The following is a 13,072-nucleotide window of genomic DNA, read 5'->3' as shown; positions in this document are numbered from 1 at the left end:
ATGCTGAAATGCCACCAGTGCTTATACATTTCATGCCTGATCAGTTCTGGAGCCTTCCCTATTGAGTAGTGCCTCTGTGCCTGTGGAACAGCTTGTATCCAGGCTGCTCTATGCCTCAGGCTGAGCATTTCAAAATCAGAAGGCTTTGAAGAATCTGTAAGAGAATAAACTTCTCCTGTGGTGAGTTCAGGTAAAATGATGGCTTCTGTGCTAGGAGTTTTTCATCCAGGTGTTCTCTCTCCTCAGTCTACTTGCAGATTGAATGGTTGTTGTACTGCTGGGTCATTTTAATTTTGCTTTTGTGGGTGCAGTGTTGTTTTCTTCTTTTGTGTAATGCTGTGGAGCTTCTTGTACTTCAGTGCTGTCACTGATGACCCACGAGCAATTTGGTGTTGCTTTTTTTTGTGCATTGTTGTTATCCTTTACTGCTAAACTGTTTCAGGCTTTACCAACCACTTGACATTGGCTGGTTTGCATCACACTAATATCACATATGTCCAAAAGTTAAAGGCAATTGTTTTTTAAGAGTATTAGGAAAATTGCAAGGTCTCCAAAGGTAGAAAAAGCCAGAGTCAAAGCTGCTTGGAGAATTTAGCTGGACTTGGTCATGTAAAAGGATGAAAGAACCTGAAGTTTTGAAACTATGCTCTGCTTCCCTAGTTTGACAAATTAAAGAGAAATCTGATAGTAGGGGTAGCATGGTGTGTGGACATGCCATTAAAGACTGTTTGAGTGCCCCAAAGGGCCCAACTCAAGGAATTACTAGTAATCTTCATCTCAGGGCTTCTTAACCTTTTGAAGCCTTAAGCTGTCAAGCTAAAAGATTAAACTCTTGTAGGTTTTGGTGAATAATTCCCCATGTTTGGGGGACAACAGAAGACAAGCTCTTTAGGCCCGCCCTATGGATCTCATTATTTGCATTAATGGAATAACGGAGAGCTGCAGCAATTTGCCTGATGAAAACAGGGTAGGTTGCTCTGCTTGCAAGACTATTACAGATATTTTCTAATGGTACAGATAAGAATTTAAAGGTATTGAAGCCAATTCTGAAGTCCAGATGCAAAGAGTGTGAATACTTCCATCCCCACACAAAGAAGGATAAGAGGTACAGGATACAGTGATTGCTCCCTTTGGAAGCAGAGTGATCAGTGTGTGTCAGCAGCCTCTTCCAAAGCTGCTGTTCAAGTCTTCTGGTCAAGTGTTTGCCTACCAGATTTCTCTTTTCCAATGGGAACACTGAAAAATGAGATGGATTTTAATCTGCACTTGGGATCTCTCAAGCCAGTGGCTAAAAGATGAAGACAATTGGTTTGCAACTTGAATTCAATTATGTTTCTTTTATGTAGATATAGTGGATTCGGTATGTCATATCAGTATGACAAAAAAGGGAAGTGAATTATCCTGGGCCCTGAAACTATTGTTGGGGAAGGAAAAGATTTGTAGATGTTAGTTAACATACTTTGACTACTATTTGCCAAAGCCATTCATTACATCTGCCTCTGCATTAGAAAGGGCACAATATTTCATTTTCCATTTCCTTTCACAAATAGAAAATTAATTGCATAGACTTGCAGAAAGTGCAGATATAACTCATTATGTATTGTTAAGGCTGTCTGTGATAAATTTATCAAGCTTAGACAAAAAGTACTCTGAAATCACAATGGATCTATCTTAATTAATGTTCTTTAAGTGACAGCTACACCTGTTTGGAAATCGGAGGTAAAAGGCAAGTTTTCCAGAAGCACAGTACCATAGTGGTCTCTGCTTATAGAGGAAGCTGGCAAACATGAACTATGCTTTGATTTGAGCCCTGTTACTACTTTTCATGAATCAAATGCAAAGTCCTGTTTTGCAAATGAATTATTCCAGTCTATTGGTTAAAAAAAAACCACCAAAAAATAAACTGGGCTGTTATGACCATGCAATAATGGTTATCTTGCTGTTCCTAGTAATGTAATTGAGCAGTTATATGGGGTGAAGGTGAACCCATTAAAGTCCATCTCTATGATGCAGTTATGACATATGCTGTTTATAGAACTCTCCAGCCATAAAAACTATCCTACTGTTATCCATTCTTGGTTATATTGCTGATACAGCTTATCTCTGCTGGTGCCACTGGAGTGGTGCTGTGGAGACTGTCCTTAATGACAGCAGAAACCAGAGGGTGATCAGAAATGGTGTCACAGTTTACAGAGAGAAGCAGCAAACAGGAGGAGGTCAGGGACACCAGGACATGTTACTGCCATGTGCCACGTTGCAAAGAAATACTACAGGATGGAAAGATAAGGGAGAAAATGGGAAGTTTTGTGCTTTTGGCTGGAGGAAGACAGACTTGCTGATGGATGGTTGAGCGCTGAGAAGAGTTTTCAACAAGCTGATATTTCAGTCTGGTTTCCTCTGGGTTGGGTTTACATCCTGGCTATAGATTCCATGAGGGAAAAGCACGAGACTGGCAGCCAGAGGCTCTTGGGCTGAGGCCTTACAAGGGTGAAAGGGGAGTGTGGTGAGCACCAGTGTCTTCATTACTGTCAATCTACAGTAAAACACTTGCTGTAAAGACTGCCTTAATATGTATTTTTAAGTTCTGCAGTTGTTAGATTGTGATTTAGGAGTTACCTTGTTATCTGCAGGTTTGGTTTCACAGATGGTCGGCTCTTAGAGCTTTTGTTACAGCCTCACTTTCAGCTGGTGGGTTATAAACAGTCTGAAACTTCTGCTTTTCCCGGGTGCTTTTCCGGCACCATCCTCTGACCTCCATTTCACCCCTTCCTGCACTCCTTTCCCCCACTCTGAATTTTTGGAGTGCTGAGATCAGCTCTTTATTTTTACCAGTACTTTTTAAGTTTGAATTCTAACACCAGAAAATACAACTAAGTTTATTGCAGCACCTTTCTATTTTTCTTGTTGTGTTTGCCAAGAAACTGAAACTTTAAGAACAAAACAACCTGCAGAAGTCCGTATCAGCCTATTTCCTTAGTTGCTTCAAACAATTCTAGAGTTCCTTGAGTTTTTCTGTTCAGCTATGCAGATGTGAAACATTCCTCCCTCAGTCTGAGCATGTACAGACCTCTCAGTGGCAGAGCACGATGGAATTTGTGTGTTGCACATACCTCATTCCAGTCACAAGTGTCATTACCAGCAAAACTATGTTACAATTTTCACCAAACAAGCCTCAAACTCAGACTTCAAAATGTAGGTATTTTTGGTTTGTTTTCCTGAAATGGTGTTTGTTTTACTTGGCTTCTGAGATTATCAAGGGTTTAGTAATGCACTGCCTAAATGGGTGAATTAAAAGGAATCTGGTAGAGAAGATCTAGTTGTGGTTTTTTGTTTTGATCTGTAGGTTAATGTGTGCAGGTCAAACAATCCCTCAGTCTGCAAGGGCACCGCTGCTGATGTTGGTGGAAGGAGTTTGCAAAGACATCTCTGTGCACTTGCTGTTTCAGTGATGGACCCATTTCCTCTCTGTTTAGAGCCTCGTTATAGCCCTGTTCTGCAGGAAAATACACAGTGGTGCTAAAAGGGCATATTTCCCTTCCTTTCTTCTGTTTCTTTCCCTGCTGCAGCTCCAAATGTACTCTTTGCTATTCACCACTGTCCCATTTTATCTGTTACAATGCTGTCAGCAGAACAGCTGATGCTGACCTCCTATGTGCCATTGTTATGCTTTAGTACCAACATCCCCAGGTAGGTGACAGAGTTTTCATTTCTTGGCTGTTATTTGAAATTCTAACTTGGGTAGGTTTCACTGCCTTGGTTAAAACTCTGGGCATGAACTGAAGATTCTTTCACAGACAAACAAGGGAAAAAAGTTCTGACACCATAGAATTGGAATATGCTGTTCAAGCTCAAAAAATACACCAAGTAGGAAGAATGGAGCTCCTGGCTTTGAATTTAGCACATCAGTGGTGTGTAGACTTGGATTTATGATGTCTCAGCCTTTTGATTCTCCTGTACTTTTCAGTGGTGGTCGTCACTGCTTTTTTTCATCTTACTGGTAGAAGACCTTGAGGTTTAGTCACATGTGACTTTTACCTCTGCCAGTGCCATTCCTAGATTGGATTAGAGATTAGGTTTGTCTTCTCTTTCTTCATCCTTCTCCTTCTCATAATTGAGTCCACTGAACTCCAGTCTCTTTGAGATCAAGCTGCTGTGTTCAGCAAAGACAATCCTGTGTCTGATTCTGTAATCTGAGAAGTTGCTCCCTTTCAGTCAGTAATTACCCAGAATTTTTGGGGATTTACAGCCCTGTCTGTTCTAAGATCTCAGCCCATTCCCTGACTGTGATTTAGAAGACAGTGGAAGGTGAATGGAAAAAAGGAAGATCTGTGAGGGGTTGAATGTTTTTCATTTGCTTCCAGAGCTGCTTCCATGCAGGACTTCTAAATCAACTTCCAAAATCTTTGACTTAAATCTTTGCTTACATCCAAGAAATGAGTTTTCTATGTCAGTTGCATTATGATAAATCTGAATACCCATTGCTGGTGTCCGGCTTTGGAAACCTTGGTTCTTCTCAAATAATATTTTAGAAACCAGAATATTGGGTAGTATGTATCTCTGACTTTTGCTGCTTGGATTTGCAGATGAAGAATATAGGTTTGGATTGTAGGTTTTAAGATGCAAGGCTAAGTTGAATTAATATGTCTCATACAAGGTGAGCTCATAAGCCATGGTGTGGCACAGCACACAAAACATCCAAATAACCTTAAGCAACAGACTGATTTCAATTGGGGTTGCACCAATCAATTTAAGAAGCAACAGTATGTAACTTCTGTGACACAGATTTCACAAAGTGAATAATTCACAATTAATGTTATGAAGACTTTAAGAGGTAGAACAGTGCACAAATACTCTATGGCCTCTTCCTTGGGCATGAAATACTCAGTATTTGCAGTGAACCTCTATTGAACTGGACCATACCCCACAGAAGTTTACCTTAAACTGAACACAATACAAACAAATTGTATTTGAAGTTGTAATTCAGAAAGAATAATGAATGCTAATTACCTATAGCATAAAATAGGCTGTTAAAGTAAGATTTTGTGATTTCTATTAGCTCATCTCAAAGACTGGTGGATGTGCATAAATGTGAGAGGGCTTAGAAATTTAAATTATTTGGATTAAAAATCACACTACGTTTAAAGATATAATGTGGAGATGGAAACATTGGTGAAAAAGTACCCTGTTTCCACATTGCCTATCTTCACAGGAATAGTTGGAAAGGATTAATGTCCCTCAGTAATGCAGGGCCATGGTGAGATGCCCTCTTTGGGCTCCCTCTCTGCAGGCCAAGGGCAATAATGCCCCAGCTGCTGATCAACACCGGCACCACCAGTCTCTGTTCTGTGTCAAGCAGAAGTACCAGTCTGGTTCAACCAGTTCAAACAGCTGGTTTGAACTCACCCAGCTGATTTTGTCTGTCATGCATTAGGGAGGGAACATCTGAGCTCCTCTGTGGGCAGAGGAGTGGATGAGAAGAGTTCACAGCAGCACTGTCCTCAGTTGGACTGTGAATAATCTGTCAATGGGCCGATTGTCTTCACAGGGTCTTTTGTACTGCAGTTAAGGCACTGCCTGTTGTGTGTGGACAGGGCTGAACGCAGAGGAATGGATCTGTGTAGATCAGTCACAGCCACATCAGTAGGGAAAGAGAGATTGCTGTGTGGGGCAGGTGCCCTGTAAGGAAAAAAGGGACAGCTCACTTCCTCTCCCTGCAAAGCCATTCCTTCCTTCCCAACCCCCACATTTACCTGCTCCAAGCTGTTTTTCCACTAGATTATCTGCAGAGTAGCTCTACAAAGAGCATTGAGAAACAAGCCAGTACAGAAGCAGAAGGACTTGGGAATTTCTTTCTGATGTCCTGGTATGCTCCAAGTCAGCTTGACAGGAGATACACAGAGGTGGCCAGCAGACAGTGTGTCTTTACTGTGAGTGAGGAGACAAGATTTCTCAAAGTCTTTTCCCTTCTCAAGGTAAGGAGTGTGCAAGAAGCTCATGGGTTTGGAGTTTACTAGCTCATCACAATCTGCTTCCCTCTGGAGATCACGAGAATGGGGAGGGAGACTGATGAAAATTTATCCCAAGGGACAGTGCAAGTTCCTTCAGTTTCACAACCCATCCTGACTTGTCCAGCCACGCTTGCTTTTTTCGGTTTGATGGAATTGATGTATTTTACACTGAGCTGTATTATGAACAGAGTTCAAAGCAACTGTGTGTGATGGGATTGATTCTTTGTAAATGAACTATTTTCTGTTCCAGGGTTCAAGCTCAGAATGTCATAGTTACTTTTTCTTTTTGGAAGGACTACCTCTGTTCTCAGGCAGGAAACAAAAGCTCATGGTACAGAGCATTTCTTGGAACCTTGACTCTATAAATAACTATTCTGTAGAGCACCCAAAATACACCAAAACACCAGGTCTAGTATGAGCCACGGAGGAAGTTTATGCAGCTACTTACTGATTTGACCCTTGTGTCAGTGCTCTATGTGCTGCTCCCCTCCACAGTTTGTCAGTGAAGAATCCCCACAATTGCAAGTGTGGTGTGACTGCACGTTCTTGACATGACTGTGCTCACAGCAGGACTGGGGTGGTTCTTCTGAACCTGGGTTCAGAGAGGAGTTTTAACGTTCCTAGGTATGTACCTCTGCTGAACCTAGTCTAGCAAAAGGTGGAGTAGGGTCTAGTATTAGTATGCTGGACTGAGGAAAATGTTAAATATGTATCCATATCAGCATCCAGCAGCTGTCAGGATAAAGGAAGTTGTGTGCCAGTTGGTGCACGCAGCAGCATCCTGTTATGGAGAAAAATGCTGACCACACTTCACCTTTGGAGCCAGCTGTCTTCAGGGATTTTCCATCAGAATCCATCTTCAAAATGCTCCTTGTCTTCCAGCCTCCTCTAAAGTCTTCTTTATCTTCAGGTCAGTTATTCTTCACAAGGTTCTTCTCCAAATTTCAGCAAAAACCCAGGGGATACTTGACAATCCACTGGAACTGAGGAAAGCTGAAATCATGACTTGGCAATCTATTTTTGATAAGCTGACTTTCAGGATTTATTCATTCCTACTGCATGTATCTGCAAGTCAATCCAGTAGGCATAAATGACACATAAGCAATGGAGTAAAGGTCATACCTGAAGCGAATTTTTCTTTTTATTTCTTCCTCTTTTAAAAATAGTTTCTGTAACAGACTTACAAAATCACTTGTACCTTTGTGGGGTCATCTCAGATGTCTTGGGTATCCAGGTGTATCTCTCTTGAAAAGCTGAATTTTTCAGGTCATAGATACTTATCACACTTTTGTTTCCCAGCTCTGAAAAATTAAACCTTCAGAATCACCTACCACTGTGTCCAGTTGCTCTTTGTTTCACCTGCAGTTAATAAACTCTGTAATATGGACTGATTGTACCTAAATAGTTGATAATATTTTCATTATCATCTTTACGATCAGTTTCTCACAGATGTCACAAAAGCAATGAGTCCTGTATTATGTTCTAAAGAAAGAACAGGGCCTTCAGGGTCAGTTGATGGAGGGGGCAAAGGTGAAAGGGACCCTTGGGCATGTGGAGTTTTCTGTGGGTGAGGCTGATGATGGTTTAGTAGCAGGACTGGAGTTGCTGGGGCTGAACAGTAGGAAATGAGGATGAATAAGCAGAGAGAAGCTGGAAGCTCAGAACGAGGCATCTGAAGATGTGATGACACAGAGGAGGATGTTAGAGGAATTCAAAGCACAAGAATAAAATGGCTGAGGCAAAGGCTCAGGCAAAAGGAACATTACTTTCATAATCTGCATGGGAGAGGAAGGGAGCAAGAAGTGCCTGAAGGGAGAAGGTGGGCAGAGAGAAGGGTTATTGTGACATGTTGCTTGGAAATAGATGATGAATGTTTTATTCTCTGAAACCAATTACTTTAGAAGAGCACAAAAGGATGGGAGTCACTTGACTAAATGGGAACACCTGCATGTAGGTATTGATACCCCAGCTTATAATTTATATTCTCTATATTATCTAAATCTCTGTAAACAGAAGAGAAAAATATTAATAAATGGGTTGGGTTCTGAAGGGCAGGGCCTTTCCAGAGCCCTGAATAGCTCTGCAGTGTTTCGAGTTTCTCCTCATTCTGCAGGTTCTGTCACCCAAAAGGCCCTGTAAATTGCTGATCAGTTTATGGTGCCAGATTGTTGGGGTTTTTTGGCAGTGCTTAAAGGTAAGCTGAGTTCTTCTGAAAATAGTATGACAAAGCAAAGGTTACCCAGCACTCTTAAATAGATGGCCATTTAGACCCAAATTCACCAGAAGCCTGCAATGTTCCTGAAATTAGAAAGCAAGTGTCTCCAGCTGATAAAACTGAAACCAGAGGAACACAACGCTGTGGTGACTGTAATAATATGACTGTATTGTGTAATAACTATAATAGTGATGGTATCTGCAAGTGTAACCTTTAATTACTCTGCCTGTTTCTGCAAACTCTTTAGGAAGGAAAAATAACACCTATTTGACACATGTTGTGAAAATTAAATTTCCCAATAGACAAGAGTGTAGGAATGTCTCTCCAATGTCAAACCAAACTCCCTTCTAACACAATGTTTTTGTCTCTGACAGTGACCAATAGTAGATGCATAAGGGATAAAAGATAAAATGTGACAGGTAGTGTGACACTGGCTGGGTTATAATTTCCTACTTTTAGCAGTTTGCAGATGAGGAATTTCCTGAGTCTGAGCTTTCTTTCAAGGCATCCTGTGTAGTAGTCCAGCATAGTGCTTTCCCTCATTTATGCATCTATTTGCTTTTATTTTTCTGTCCCCTGGCATTGGGTCTTCTTCTTCAGCTCAGTGTCCCATGTGGTGCATTCCAGTTGATTTAGGAGCCTAACACCTATTTTCACAAGGGTTATATGAAACCAGGTCTTCTGAGAGTCACTGAATATTGCCCATAATGGGAGTTTTCTGAAGTGATTTTTGGAAAAATGTTGTCAGAATCTATGTAGGATTTTTAAAATTAAGGTAGTGAGTAATTTAAATGCTATTTTGTGTTTGAAGAAGAAAGAAAAAAAAAAGAAAAAAAGGACAATAGAAATGGGATACATTTAAATTGGAGTTATCTAGCATTAGAGAATTTTACATGTGACATGAGAAAAATATCATTGCCAATACCACTGGTATAGATATTTAAAATACTTGTGTATTGGAGTGCTCTAGCCCTGCTTTTAGATGAGGTGTAAGCAAATAGAAAACTGTATCATCTATGGCTGGTGCACAAGACCACAGTACAGTAAAAGATTTATTTATCAGCCAAAACTGTCTTGCTGTATCTCTGCCTCTCTTATAGGCACAAATATTAGTTTCTTTTATGCTGTAGGAGGTTCTTGTCAAAGGGAACAGAGGAAGAGGGTCATCCCTGTTGTTCCCTTTTTTGTACTGACTTCTCTCCTAACACTTGCTAAAAGTAGCACTGAAATCAGTCCAGGTCCCTTAACTTCTCCCGAGGGAGAATGTGGAGAGAGGTGAAAGTGTCTACTACAAATACATAATTTTCTTTTCACTTCATTGTTCCCTCTCCATCTGACTTGGCAGGTTAGTGGGAATGGTGAGCAAATCGATCCCGAGGCAATCAATGCCACGGCAGCTGGCCAGAGCTGAACACCGATGCGCTGATCGCCTCCAAATCAATTCACACGCTGCTCTTGCTCAGGTTACCTGCCACTTCAGCAGGGAGGGATGGATGGGGAACTGAGGAGAAAATTGCACAGAAAGTATTCTGGGACCTTTCTAAATAGGCCACTTACGTTCAACCTCTCTTCACTCAAACGTACATTTATACTGGATATAAGGATATGATAAGGTCACGAGGCAGTGCCGTGTTTGAAATTCAGACATTGCTCAAAGGGAGCAGAGTGGGGCCCTGGAGAATTGTGTGGAAGGGACGGAGCAGTCCTGCATCTTCTTCACTGTTTTCCGCCTTGGTGTTAGGTATTTAACTAGTCAAGCGTTGCTGTTCGGATGTGCACAAGCTTAAATAATCCTGTGGAGTGTTGTGCCACGGGGAACTGTGGCTCCTAATTTCTAAACACTCCTCAAGGTGAGCAGCTTTTGTTTTGCTTTAATAAGCCAGGAGTTGTGCATGTCGAAAGTGCCTATTGTACAAAGATCTCAATTTACTTGGCAAACTTCCATGCATTAAGTCTCCCTGCTTTGGCTGTCAAGGAGTGAGGTATTGTTATCTCCATTAAGAGCAAGTGAGCCAGGAATAAATGCCTGGTCTCTTCGTATTGCTGCTGCTTCCTTTTATTTTGCTTTCTTCTCCTGGATAGTAGCCCTTAATTTAGAGTGTAGATTGTTGAGACTAGGGAAGGTTCTGGCCTCTACAGAAGAGGGACGGCAACTCATCCCCATGCCAACACAAGGACATCTCCCTTTTTCTCCTGCAAGTGGCTGGCTGTGACCCAATTCAGTGCTGTCCTTAGGGATTCTCTTGTCTGTGCCACAGTTGCCATGGTCCCTAGGGAAGCAGTTAGCAAATAATTTAGAGGTAGGACCACCCAGCAGCCTCTTCTTCCCACCAGTCACTGATGTGAGACTTTGGCAAAAGGCTCAGTCTCATGTGGGAACGTGGATCCACATGCACAGAGGATAATCCTGCAGGGAACCCGGTCCTACACGAGGGTATCCATAGATTGGGTGCTTTGGCTTCATACATGAAACACCTCACTTGGAGAAGAGGAAATAAATGCAGTTGGCTGAGTGAATTGCTGAGAGTAATGCTGAAAGGCAGTGGCAGATCTGTGGAAAGACTTGAATATTGCGTGCTCCAGCCCATGCTGCTTGCAGTAACACCAGTGCTGCATGACTGAATGTATTCAGAGATTACTGCTTTGTGTGTCCCCTTACGGTTTAGGGTACCCCAAGATGTGGCACAGGAGCTGCATCCCCCTTGGAATGGAAGGTGGGAACAGCATGTGCAGAACATGACAGCCATGTCAATAAGGAAGAACTGGCATTCATTTAGTTTATTGCCCATTAATTTTAAGGAGTGCTGATACACTTTTCTGTTTTCAATAGTCCAATTGCTGCTAATCATAACAGGAAGTAAATATTGGCCACTGCCTTGGGAACACATTGGCTCACAAGTGATCTGTGGCAGAAATTGTCTTTTTGCTCAGCACCTGATCAGATGAGGCCTTATTTCTGACTGAGGAGCAAGAGTTCAAAGGTTGCCCATCACGTGTCCTCTCCTGCTCTGAGATAAAGCTGGCAGGTGGCTGAGACCTTATGGCAGGGCCCAAGGGCGAGCTGCTGACATTTGTGAGGTACTCTGAGCACAACAGAGAGGTTCAGGAAGAACTAAGTGTCTGAAACAACACAAGGACAGTGTTTCTTGCTGTTCTGCTGGAGAATAGATTCTTAGCAGAGTTTTATTTCTCAGCTCTGAAAAATTGAATCTTCAGAACCACTTACCACTGTGTCCAGTTGCTCTTTGTTTTACCAGCAGTTAATAATGTTGTTTTATGTAAATTTAAGAGGATACAAGATAATCTGTTTGCAATCCAAATATGGTGAGGTTTTGTTGGTTCTGGCTGGACTGCGGCGTTGAAGTTGAGATGGAATGTTTTACTCATCTGGTATTTGTGATGATGTAAGAGGCATCTCTTAATCTCACATGGATGGCTCTCACCTACTCAGCATGGGTACTAGTTGGATGTGCAAGGGGTTATCGATGGGCTATTAAGTTTCCAGAGCCATCTAGAACTTTTTTTCTTTTTGGTTGGCTTTCTTGAGAGAATCCTGTCTGTCATGGTGACATCTCAGCATCTGGAAAGGGTTACCATGGTGATGCTTTGAGTGATATGTTAAAATTAATGTTAACTATAGGTATGGAAAGTATATGATAACCAGATATGGCTTAAGGAGTCTCCCAGCCCTTGGAGCTCTCATGTAATAGTCCTGTTTGAGTTGCAAAGAGGCTGGTGAGGGATTGCTGTTTTACTAGGCTAAGAGTCTGGAGATGCTAATGAACATGGAAAAGCAGGATGGTGGCACTGCCAAAGGTTCTCACAATTAATGGTGCTATTGTTCGACATGCCAGCGGTGCCTCAAGAGTTACTTTATGTGATAGGGAAACAAAGGCTTTAACATCTTGAGAAAGGCTCTTGAGGACTCATTAGATGACTCACCTACATCTGGCATTCATCCAGGCAAGTCAGGCTCTAGGGCAGGTGTCCATGTTGAAGTGTAACCTGAACCATTTGCTGCCCAGCTCTGATGTCTCATAAAAGCTAAAGGAGCTTTACTGAGCAAGCCTAGGATTGTCTGGAGTTGGGACAAGGCCAGAGAAGTTGAAATCCTGTCTTCTGGCCCTCTCTGACTTGAGCTGCTTTCTCGGTGTCTGAACACGGGATGTCACCTGGCAATAGAGCTATTTACTGTAATCCCAGCAGTCCAGACTGCTATGAGACACCCCTCAGAACTGGAGGACCCCTGCACATGCTAAATCTGAGCTACAGAGGTGCTGTCATGGCAGGGAAAATCACCATTTGGGCAAAAGGGACTCAGTATTTTTTGCAGTAGATATACAGAGGGTGTTTTATCCTATACTGGCTTTGTGAGAGCTTTTTAGAATAAGCTAAAATAGCTGAAGTCTCTCCTGAGCTTTAGCTCTTCAGGTCTGCTCTTGTTGAGCTTGGGAGGTCTGGTAGCACATTTTTCCATCTCTAGAGTGTGGGGATGGAAGGCAATAGTGATTACTACTTTCTCGCTACATCCTTAATCATTTCCATGTTTGGGTGTTGTTTGGAAGTAAAAGCCTGGTTTATGACAATTTTCTTGTCCAGAAGAACAAGATCTAATTCTTCATTCTTGAGTGAGGTTCCCCTGCTGTCCCACTGACACATGGAACTCTGACCCAGAGATGTGGCTGCATTCACTTGTAACTCTTCTGTGGCCTCTTGGAGCCTCTCCTCCTGCAGGCCTTGGGTGAATGATGGAGGGAGGCACAGAATCACAGAACTGGTCAGGTTGGGAGTGACCACAGTGAGGCATCTGGTCCAACCTCCCTTCTCAAGCAGGGTCACCCCAGAGCAT

The sequence above is a fragment of the Pseudopodoces humilis genome, chromosome 3 (assembly GCF_049639895.1).
Source record: "Pseudopodoces humilis isolate 2021_Gansu_Grassland_sample_001 chromosome 3, ASM4963989v1, whole genome shotgun sequence".
NCBI lineage: Eukaryota > Metazoa > Chordata > Aves > Passeriformes > Paridae > Pseudopodoces > Pseudopodoces humilis.
Note: the sequence above shows the minus strand (reverse complement) of the source record.